Below are 12,188 nucleotides of genomic sequence, written 5' to 3' on the forward strand. Positions count from 1 at the left end.
TCTTTCATCTAGCACAAACGGAACGGGTTGCAGGAGAAACTTTTACTCTGGTTTCTCAGTCTGTTTCCTAGTGCCGGTTTGAAGTTCCTGAATTTTTCACTTTAAAAATATGTTGGAGCTAGTACCAATCCATATATATGTATGGAGTTAGTTTGCAACTGAAAAGGAACTTTGTGTTGCCAACAAGTTAGCTGAAGTACGGCTGTCACACACATTTATCTCTCAGAACTGAACATGTGGAGAGACGTTCGTTCATCTAGCACAAACGGAACGGGTTGCAGGAGAAACTTTTACTCTGGTTTCTCAGTCTGTTTCCTAGTGTCGGTTGGAAGTTCCTGCAGTATTCACTGTAAAAACCAGGTGGGGCTAGTACCAACCCACCCGTATATATGTATGGAGTGTAGTTTGCAAATGAAAAGGAACTTTGATTGCCAACAAGCTAGGTGAAGAACGGCTTTCACACACACTTTTCTCCCAGAACTGATCATGTTGGGAGACTTTCGTTCATCTAGCACAAAGGGAATGGTTTGCAGGAGAAACTTTTACTCTGGTTTCACAGTCTGTTTCCTAGTACCGGTTTGAAGTTCCTGCAGTTTTCTTTTTGAAAACCAGTTGGAGCTAGTACAAATCCATATATATTTATGGAGTGTAGTTTGCAACTGAAAAGCATTTTTGTGTTCAAAACAAGCTAGGTGAAGGACGGCATTCATACACACTTATCACTCAGAACATAGCATATGAAGAGACGTTCGTTCATCTAGCACAAACGAAACGGTTTGCAGGAGAAACTATTACTCTGCTTTCTATGTCTGTTTCCTAGTGCCGGTTTTATGTTCCTGCATTTATCACTGTAAAACCGAGTTGGAGCTAGTACCAAGCCATATATATGTATGGAGTGTAGTTTGCAACTGAAAAGCAACTTTGTGTTGCCAACAAGCTAATTGAACGAGGCTTTCACACACATTTATCTCTCAGATATGAGCATGTGGAGAGACTTTCGTTCATCTAGCACAAAGGGAACGGGTTGCAGGAGAAACTTTTACTCTGGTTTCTCAGTCTGTTTCTTAGTGCCGGTTTGATTTTCCTGCAGTTATCACTGTAAAACCGATTTGGAGCTAGTAGCAACCCTTATATATGTATGGAGTGTAGTTTGCAACTGAAAAGGAACTTTGTGTTGCCAACAAGTTATGTGAAGGACGGCTTACACACACACTTATCACTCAGAACTGAGTATGTGGAGAGACGTTCGTTCATCTAGCAAAATGGAACGGGTTGCAGGAGAAACTTTTACTCAGGTTTCTCAGTCTGTTTCCTAGTGCCGGTTTGAAGTTCCTGCAATTTTCACTGTAAAAACCATTTGGAGCTAGTTCAAATCCATATATATTTACGGAGTGAAATTAGCAACTGAAAAGAACCTTTTTGTTCCCAACAACCTAGGTGAAGGACGGGATTCATACACACTTATCACTCAGAACTTAGCATGTGGAGAGACGTTCGTTCATCTAGCACAAAAGGAACGGGTTGCAGGAGAAAATTTTACTCTGGTTTTTCAGTCTGTTTCCTAGTGCCAATTTGATTTTCCTGCAATTTTCACTGTAAAAAAGTTTTGGAGCTAGTACCAACCCATATATATGTATGGAGTGTAGTTTGCAACTGAAAAGGAACTTTATGTTGCCAACAAGCTAGGTGAAGGACGGCTTACACACACACTTGTCTCTCAGAAATGAGCACATGGAGAGACGTTCGTTCATCTAGCACAAATGGAACGGGTAGCAGGAGAAACTTTTACTCTGGTTTCTCAGTCTGTTTCTTAGTGCCGGTTTGAAGTTCCTGCAATTTTCACTGTAAAAACCATTTTGAGCTTGTACAAAACCATATATATTTATGGAGTGTAGTTTGCAAATGAAAAGAAACTTTGTGTTCCCAACAAGCTAGGTGCAGGACGGCATTCACACACACTTATCACTCAGAACTTAGCATGTGGAGAGACGTTCGTTCTTCTAGCAAAATGGGACCGGTTTGCAGGAGAAACTTTTACTCTGGTTTCTCAGTTTATTTCCTAGTGCCGGTTTGATGTTCATGCAATTATCTCTGTAAAAACGAATTTGAGCTAATACCAAACCATACATATGTATGGAGTGTGGTTTGCAATTTAAAAGAAACTTTGTGTTGCCAACAAGCTAGGTGAAGGACAGCTTTCACCCACACTTATCTCTCAGAACTGAGCATGTGGAGAGACGTTCGTTCATCTAGCACAAAGGAACGGGTTGCAGGAGAAACTTTTACTCTGTTTTCTCAGTCTGTTTCATAGTGCCGGTTGAAATTTCCTGGAGTTTTCACTGTAACAACCAGATGGAGCTAGTACCAACCCATATATATGTATGGATTGTAATTTGCAACTGAAAGAAATTTGTGTTCCCAACAAGAAAGGTGAACGACGGCATTCACACACATTAATCTCTCAGAAATGAGCATGTGGAGAGAAGTTTGTTCATCAAGCACAAAGGGAATTTGTTACAGGAGAAATTTTACTCTGGTTTCTCAGTCTGTTTCCTAGTGCCGGTTTGAAGTTCCTGCAGTATTCTCTGTAAAAACCAGTTGGAGCTAGTACCAACCTATATATATATATGAAGTGTAGTTTGCAAATGAAAATGAACTTTGTGTTGCCAACAAGCTAGGTGAAGGACGGCTTTCACACACACTTATCTCTCAGAATTGAGCATGTGGAGGGACGTTCGTTCATCTAGCAAAAATGGAACGGGTTGCAGGAGAAACTTTTACTCTGGTTTCTCAGTCTGTTTCCTAGTGCCGGTTTGAAGTTCCTGCATTTTTCATTTTAAAAATGTGTTGGAGCTAGTACCAATCCATATATATGTATGGAGTGTAGTTTGCAACTGAAAAGTAACTTTGTGTTGCCAACAAGCTAGCTAAAGGACAGCTTTCACACACATTTATCCCTCAGAAATGAGCATGTGGAGAGACGTTCGTTCATCTAGCACAAAGGGAACGGGTTGCAGGAGAAACTTTTACTCTGGTTTCTCAGTCTGTTTCCTAGTGCCGGTTTGAATTTCCTGCAGTATTCACTGTAAAATCCAGGTGGAGCTAGTACCAAACCATATATATGTATGGAGTGTAGTTTGCAAATGAAAAGGAACTTTGTTTTGCCAACAAGCTAGGTGAAGAACGGCTTTCACACACACTTATCTCCCAGAACTGGGCATGTGGGGAGACTTTCGTTCTTCTAGCACAATGGGAATGGTTTGCAGGAGAAACTTTTACTCTGGTTCTCAGTGTGTTTCTTAGTGCCGGTTTGAAGTTCCTGCAGTTTTCACTTTGAAAACAAATTGGAGCTAGTACAAATCCATATATATTTATGGAGTGTAGTTTGCAACTGAAAAGAAACTTTGTGTTCCCAACAAGCTATGTGAAGGACGGCATTCATACACACATATCACTCAGAACTTAGCATGTGGAGAGACTTTCGTTCATCTAGCACAAAGGGAACGGCTTTCAGGAGAAACTTTTACTCTGGTTTCTCAGTCTGTTTCCTAGTGCCGGTTTGAAGTTCCTGCATTTTTCACTTTAAAAATGTGTTTGAGCTAGTACCAATCCATATATATGTATGGAGTGTAGTTTACAACTGAAAAGGAACTTTGTGTTGCCAACAAGTTAGCTAAAGGACGGCTTTCACACTCATTTATCTCTCAGAACAGAGCATGTGGAGAGAAGTTCGTTCATCTAGCACAAAGGGAAAGGGTTGCAGGAGAAACTTTTACTCTTGTTTCTCAGTCTGTTTCCTAGTACCGGTTTGAAGTTCCTGCAGTTTTCTTTTTGAAAACCAGTTGGAGCTAGTACAAGTCCATATATATTTATGGAGTGTAGTTTGCAACTGAAAAGAATATTTGTGTTCAAAACAAGCTAGGTGAAGGACGGCATTCATACACACTTATCACTCAGAACTTAGCATGTGAAGAGACGTTCGTTCATCTAGCACAAAGAAACGGTTTGCAGGAGAAACTATTACTCTGATTTCTATGTCTGTTTCCTAGTGCCGGTTTTATGTTCCTGCATTTATCACTGTAAAACCGAGTTGGAGCTAGTACCAAGCCATATATATGTATGGAGTGTAGTTTGCAACTGAAAAACAACTTTGTGTTGCCAACAAGCTAGGTGAACGAGGCTTTCACACACACTTATCTCTCAGATCTGAGCATGTGGAGAGACGTTCGTTCATCTAGCACAAAGGGAACGGGTTGCATGAGAAACTTTTTCTCTGGTTTCTCAGTCTGTTTCTTAGTGGCGGTTTGATTTTCCTGCAGTTATCACTGTAAAACCGATTTGGAGCTAGGAGCAACCCTAATATATGTATGAAGTGTAGTTTGCAACTGAAAAGGAACTTTGTGTTGCCAAAATGTTATGTGAAGGACGGCTTACACACACACTTATCACTCAGAACTGAGTAGGTGGAGAGACGTTCGTTCATCTAGCAAAAAGGGAACGGGTTGCAGGAGAAACTTTTTCTCAGGTTTCTCAGGCTGTATCCTAGTGCCGGTTTGAAGTTCCTGCAATTTTCACTGTAAAAACCATTTGGAGCTAGTTCAAATCCATATATATTTACGGAGTGAAGTTAGCAACTGAAAAGAAACTTTTTGTTCCCAACAAGCTAGGTGAAGGACGGCATTCATACACACTTATCACTCAGAAATTAGCATGTGGAGAGACGTTCGTTCATCTAGCACAAAGGGAACGGTTTGCAGGAGAAAATTTTTTCTCTGATTTCTCAATCTGTTTCTTAGTGCCAATTTGATTTTCCTGCAATTTTCACTGTAAAAAAGTTTTGGAGCTAGTACCAACCCATATATATGTATGGAGTGTTGTTTGCAACTGAAAAGGAACTTTATGTTGCCAACAAGCTAGGTGAAGGACGGCTTACACACACACTTGTCTCTCAGAAATGAGCACGTGGAGAGACGTTCGTTCATCTAGCACAAAGGGAACAGGTTGCAGGAGAAACTTTTACTCTGTTTTCTCAGTCTATTTCCTAGTGCCGGTTTGAAGTTCCTGCAGTTTTCACTGTAAAAACCAGTTGGAGCTAGTACAAATCCATATATATTTATGGAGTGAAGTATGCAACTGAAAAGAAACTTTGTGTTCCCAACAAGCTAGGTGAAGTGCGGCATTCATACACACTTATCACTCAGAACTTAGCATGTGGAGAGACGATCGTTCATCTAGCACAAAGGTAACGGTTTGCAGGAGAATCTTTTCTGTGGTTTCTCAGTCTGATTCCTAGTGCCGGTTTGATTTTCCTGCAGTTATCCCTGTAAAACAGAGTTGGAGCTAGTACCAACCCATATATATATATGGAGTGTAGTATGCAACTGAAAAGAACTTTGTGTTGCCAACAAGCTAGGAGAAGGACGGCTTACACACACACTTATCTCTCAGAACTGAGCACGTGGAGAGACGTTCGTTCATCTAGCACAAATTGAACGGTTTGCAGGAGAAACTTTTACTCTGGTTTCTCAGTCTGTTTCCTAGTGCCGGTTGAAATTTCCTGGAGTTTTCACTGTAACAACCAGATGAAGCTAGTACCAACCCATATATATGTATGGATTGTAATTTGCAACTGTAAAGAAAGTTTGTGTTCCCAACAAGCAAGGTGAACGACGGCATTCACACACATTTATCTCTCCGAAATGAGCATGTGGAGAGAAGTTTGTTCATCAAGCACAAATGGAATTTGTTACAGGAGAAATTTTACTCTGGTTTCTAAGTCTGTTTCCTAGTGCCGGTTTGAAGTTCCTGCAGTATTCTCTGTAAAAACCAGTTGGAGCTAGTACCAACCCATACATATGTATGGAGTGTAGTTTGCAAATGAAAATGAACTTTGTGTTGCCAACAAGCTAGGTGAAGGACGGCTTTCACACACACTTATCTCTCAGAATTGAGCATGTGGAGAGACGTTCGTTCATCTAGCACAAAGGGAACGGGTTGCAGGAGAAACTTTTACTCTGGTTTCTCAGTCTGTTTCCTAGTGCCGGTTTGAAGTTCCTGCAATTTTCACTGTAAAAACCATTTGGAGCTAGTTGAAATCCATATATATTTACGGAGTGAAGTTAGCAACTGAAAAGAAACTTTTTGTTCCCAACAAGCTAGGTGAAGGACGGCATTCATACACACTTATCACTCAGAACTTAGCATGTGGAGAGACGTTCGTTCATCTAGCACAAAGGGAACGGTTTGCAGGAGAAAATTTTACTCTGGTTTCTCAGTCTGTTTCCTAGTGTCAATTTGATTTTCCTGCAATTTTCACTGTAAAAAAGTGTTGGAGCTAGTACCAACCCATATATATGTATGGAGTGTTGTTTGCTAATGAAAATGAACTTTGTGTTGCCAACAAGCTAGGTGAAGGACGGCTTTCACACACACTTATCTCTCAGAATTGAGCATGTGGAGAGACGTTCGTTCATCTAGCAAAAAGGGAACGGGTTGCAGGAGAAACTTTTACTCTGGTTTCTAAGTCTGTTTCTTAGTGCCGGTTTGAAGTTCCTGCAGTATTCTCTGTAAAAACCAGTTGGAGCTAGTACCAACCCATATATATGTATGGAGTGTAGTTTGCAACTGAAAATGAACTTTGTGTTGCCAAAAAGCTAGGTGAAGGACGGCTTTCACACACACTTATCTCTCTGAATTGAGCATGTGGAGAGACGTTCGTTCATCTAGCACAAATGGAACGGGTTGCAGGAGAAACTTTTACTCTGGTTTCTCAGTCTGTTTCCTAGTGCCGGTTTGATGTTCCTGCAGTTATCACTGTAAAACCGAATTTGAGTTAGTACCAAGCCATATATATGTATGGAGTGTAGTTTGCAACTGAAAAGCAAATTTGTGTTTCCAAAAAGCTAGGTGAACGACGGCTTTCACACACACTTATCTCTCAGATCTGAGCATGTGGAGAGACGTTCGTTCATCCAGCAAAAAGGGAACGGATTGCAGGAGAAACTTTTACTCTGGTTTCTCAGTATGTTTCTTAGTGCCGGTTTGATTTTCCTGCAGTTATAACTGTAAAACCGAGTTGGAGCTAATAGCAACCATTATATATGTATGGAGTGTAGTTTGCAACTGAAAAGGAACTTTGTGTTGCCAACAAGCTATGTGAAGGACGGCTTACACACACACTTATCTCTCAGAACTGAGCATGTGGAGAGACTTTCGTTCATCAAGCAAAAAGGGAACGGGTTGCAGGAGAAACTTTTACTCTGGTTTCTCAGTCTGTTTCCTAGTGCCGGTTTGAACTTCCTGCAGTTTTCACTGTAAAAGCCATTTGGAGCTAGTTCAAATCCATATATATTTACGGAGTGAAGTTTACAACTGAAAAGAATCTTTTTGTTCCCAACAAGCTAGGTGAAGGACGGCATTCATACACACTTATCACTCAGAACTTAGCATGTGGAGTGACGTTCGTTCATTAGCACAAAGGGAACGGGTTGCAGGAGAAACTTTTCTCTGGTTTCTCAGTATGTTTCCTAGTGCCGGTTAGAAGTTTCTGCAGTTTTCACTGTAAAAACCAGTTGGAGCTAGTACAAATCCATATATATTTATGGAGTGAAGTTTGCAACTGAAACTTTGTGTTCCCAACAAGCATTGTGAAGGACGGCATTCATACACACATATCACTCAGAACTTAGCATGTGGAGAGACTTTCGTTCATCTAGCACAAATGGAAAGGGTTTCAGGAGAAACTTTTACTCTGGTTTCTCAGTCTGTTTCCTAGTGACGGTTTGAAGTTCCTGCATTTTTCACTTTAAAATAGTGTTGGAGCTAGTACCAATCCATATATATGTATGGAGTGTAGTTTGCAACTGAAAAGGAACTTTGTGTTTCCAACAAGCTATGTGAAGGACGGCTTACACACACACTTATCACTCAGAACTGAGTATGTGGAGAGACGTTCGTTCATCTAGCAAAAAGGAACGGGTTGCAGGAGAAATTTTACTCAGGTTTCTCAGTCTGTTTCCTAGTGCCGGTTTGAAGTTCCTGCAATTTTCACTGTAAAAACCATTTGGAGCTAGTACAAATCCATATATATTTACGGAGTGAAGTTAGCAACTGAAAAGAAACTTTTTGTTCCCAACAAGCTAGGTGAAGGACGGCATTCATACACACTTATCACTCAGAACTTAGCATGTGGAGAGACTTTCGTTCATCTAGCACAAAGGGAACGGGTTGCAGGAGAAACTTTTATTCTGGTTTCTCAGTCTGTTTCTTAGTGCCAATTTGATTTTCCTGCAATTTTCACTGTAAAAAGTGTTGGAGCTAGTACCAACCCATTTATATTTATGGAGTGTAGTTTGCAACTGAAAAGGAACTTTATGTTGCCAACAAGCTAGGTGAAGGACGGCTTACACACACACTTGTCTCTCCGAACTGAGCACGTGGAGAGACGTTCGTTCATTTGGCACAAATGGAACGGGATACAAGAGAAAATTTTACTCTGGTTTCTCAGTCTGTTTCCTAGTGCCGGTTTGATGTTCCTGCAGTTATCACTGTAAAACCGAATTTGAGTTAGTACCAAGCCATATATATGTATGGAGTGTATTTTGCAAATAAAAAGAAACTTTTTGTTGCCAACAAGCTAGGTGAAGGACGGCTTTCACCCACAATTATCTCTCAGAAATGAGCATGTGGAGACACGTTCGTTCATCCAGCACAAAGGGAACGGGTTGAAGGAGAAACTTTTACTCTGGTTTCTCAGTCAGTTTTCTAGTGCCGGTTTGAATTTCCAGCATTTTTCATTTTAAAAATGTGTTGGAGCTAGTACCAATCCATATATATGTATGGAGTGTAGTTTGCAACTGAAAAGGAACTTTGTTTTGCCAACAAGCTAGCTAAAGGACAGCTTTCACCCACATTTATCTCTCAGAAATGAGCATGTGGAGAGACGTTCGTTCATCTAGCACAAATGGAACGGGTTGCAGGGGAAACTATTACTCTGGTTTCTCAGTCTGTTTCCCAGTGCCGGTTTGAAGTTCCTGCAGTATTCACTGTAAAAACCAGGTGGAGCTAGTACCAACCCATATATATGTATGGAGTGTAGTTTGCAAATGAAAAGGAACTTTGTTTTGCCAACAAGCTAGGTGAAGACCGGCTTTCACACACACATATCTCCCAGAACTGGGCATGAGGGGAGACTTTCGTTCTTCTAGCAAAAAGGGAATGGTTTGCAGGAGAAACTTTTACTCTGGTTTCTCAGTCTGTTTCCTAGTACCGGTTTGAAGTTCCTGCAGTTTTCACTTTGAAAACCAATTGGAGCTAGTACAAATCCATATATATTTTTGGAGTGTAGTTTGTAACTGAAAAGAATCTTTGTGTTCAAAACAAGCTAAGTGAAGGACGGTATTCATACACACTTATCACTCAGATCTTAGCATGTGAAGAGACGTTCGTTCATCTAGCACTAAGGAAACGGTTTGCAGGAGAAACTATTACTCTGGTTTCTATGTCTGTTTCCTAGTGCCGGTTTTATGTTCCTGCATTTATCACAGAAAAACCGAGTTGGAGCTAGTACCAAGCCATATATATGTATGGAGTGTAGTTTGCAACTGAAAAGCAACTTTGTGTTTCCAAAAAGCTAGGTGAACGACGGCTTTCACACACACTTATCTCTCAGATCTGAGCATGTGGAGAGACGTTCGTTCATCCAGCAAAAAGGGAACGGATTGCAGGAGAAACTTTTACTCTGGTTTCTCAGACTGTTTCTTAGTTCCGGTTTGATTTTCCTGCAGTTATCACTGTAAAACCGAGTTGGAGCTAGTAGCAACCATTATATATGTATGGAGTGTAGTTTGCAACTGAAAAGGAACTTTGTGTTGCCAACAAGCTATGTGAAGGACGGCTTACACACACACTTATCTCTCAGAACTGAGCATGTGGAGAGACGTTCGTTCATCAAGCAAAAAGGGAACGGGTTGCAGGAGAAACTTTTACTCTGGTTTCTCAGTCTGTTTCAGAGTGCCGGTTTGAAGTTCCTGCAATTTTCACTGTAAAAACCATTTGGAGCTAGTTCAAATCCATATATATTTATGGAGTGTAGTTTGCAAATGAAAAGAAACTTTATTTTCCCAACAAGCTATGTGTAGGACGGCATTCACACACACTTATCACTCAGAACTTAGCATGTGGAGAGACGTTCGTTCATCTAGCAAAATGGGAACGGGTTGCAGGAGAAACTTTTACTCTGGTTTCTCAGTTTATTTCCTAGTGCCGGTTTGATGTTCATGCAATTATCTCTGTAAAAAAGAATTTGAGCTAATACCAAACCATATATATCTATGGAGTGTGGTTTGCAACTAAAAAGAAACTTTGTGTTGCCAACAAGCTAGGTGAAGGACGGTTTCACCCACACTTATCTCTCAGAACTGAGCATGTGGAGAGACGTTCGTTCATCTAGCACAAAGGGAACGGGTTGCAGGAGAAACTTTTTCTCTGGTTTCTCAGTCTGTTTCTTAGTGCCGGTTTGATTTTCCTGCAGTTATCACTGTAAAACCGAGTTGGAGCTAGTAGCAACCCTAATATATGTATGGAGTGTAGTTTGCAACTGAAAAGGAACTTTGTGTTGCCAACAAGTTATGTGAAGGACGGCTTACACACACACTTATCACTCAGAACTGAGTATGTGGAGTGACGTTCGTTCATCTAGCAAAAAGGAACGGGTTGCAGGAGAAACTTTTACTCAGGTTTCTCAGTCTGTTTCCTAGTGCCGGTTTGAAGTTCCTGCAATTTTCACTGTAAAAACCATTTGGAGCTAGTACAAATCCATATATATTTACGGAGTGAAGTTAGCAACTGAAAAGAAACTTTTTGTTCCCAACAAGCTAGGTGAAGGACGGCATTCATACACACTTATCACTCAGAACTTAGCATGTGGAGAGACGTTCGTTCATCTAGCACAAAGGGAACGGGTTGCAGGAGAAACTTTTATTCTGGTTTCTCAGTCTGTTTCTTAGTGCCAATTTGATTTTCCTGCAATTTTCACTGTAAAAAAGTGTTGGAGCTAGTACCAACCCATTTATATGTATGGAGTGTAGTTTGCAACTGAAAAGGTACTTTATGTTGCCAACAAGCTAGGTGAAGGACGGCTTACACACACACTTGTCTCTCCGAACTGAGCACGTGTAGAGACGTTCGTTCATCTAGCACAAATGGAACGGGATACAAGAGAAAATTTTACTCTGGTTTCTCAGTCTGTTTCCTAGTGCCGGTTTGATGTTCCTGCAGTTATCACTGTAAAACCGAATTTGAGTTAGTACCAAGCCATATATATGTATGGAGTGTATTTTGCAAATAAAAAGAAACTTTTGTTGCCAACAAGCTAGGTGAAGGACGGCTTTCACCCACAATTATCTCTCAGAAATGAGCATGTGGAGAGACGTTCGTTCATCCAGCACAAAGGGAACGGGTTGAAGGAGAAACTTTTACTCTGGTTTCTCAGTCTGTTTCCTAGTGCCGGTTTGAAGTTCCTGCAGTATTCACTGTAAAAACCAGGTGGAGCTAGTACCAACCCATATATATGTATGGAGTGTAGTTTGCAAATGAAAAGGAACTTTGTTTTGCCAACAAGCTAGGTGAAGACCGGCTTTCACACACACATATCTCCCAGAACTGGGCATGAGGGGAGACTTTCGTTCTTCTAGCAAAAAGGGAATGGTTTGCAGGAGAAACTTTTACTCTGGTTTCTCAGTCTGTTTCCTAGTACCGGTTTGAAGTTCCTGCAGTTTTCACTTTGAAAACCAATTGGAGCTAGTACAAATCCATATATATTTTTGGAGTGTAGTTTGTAACTGAAAAGAATCTTTGTGTTCAAAACAAGCTAAGTGAAGGACGGTATTCATACACACTTATCACTCAGATCTTAGCATGTGAAGAGACGTTCGTTCATCTAGCACTAAGGAAACGGTTTGCAGGAGAAACTATTACTCTGGTTTCTATGTCTGTTTCCTAGTGCCGGTTTTATGTTCCTGCATTTATCACAGAAAAACCGAGTTGGAGCTAGTACCAAGCCATATATATGTATGGAGTGTAGTTTGCAACTGAAAAGCAACTTTGTGTTTCCAAAAAGCTAGGTGAACGACGGCTTTCACACACACTTATCTCTCAGATCTGAGCATGTGGAGAGACGTTCGTTCATC

This window comes from Camelus ferus, chromosome 36, assembly GCF_009834535.1.
Source record: "Camelus ferus isolate YT-003-E chromosome 36, BCGSAC_Cfer_1.0, whole genome shotgun sequence".
Taxonomy (NCBI): domain Eukaryota; kingdom Metazoa; phylum Chordata; class Mammalia; order Artiodactyla; family Camelidae; genus Camelus; species Camelus ferus.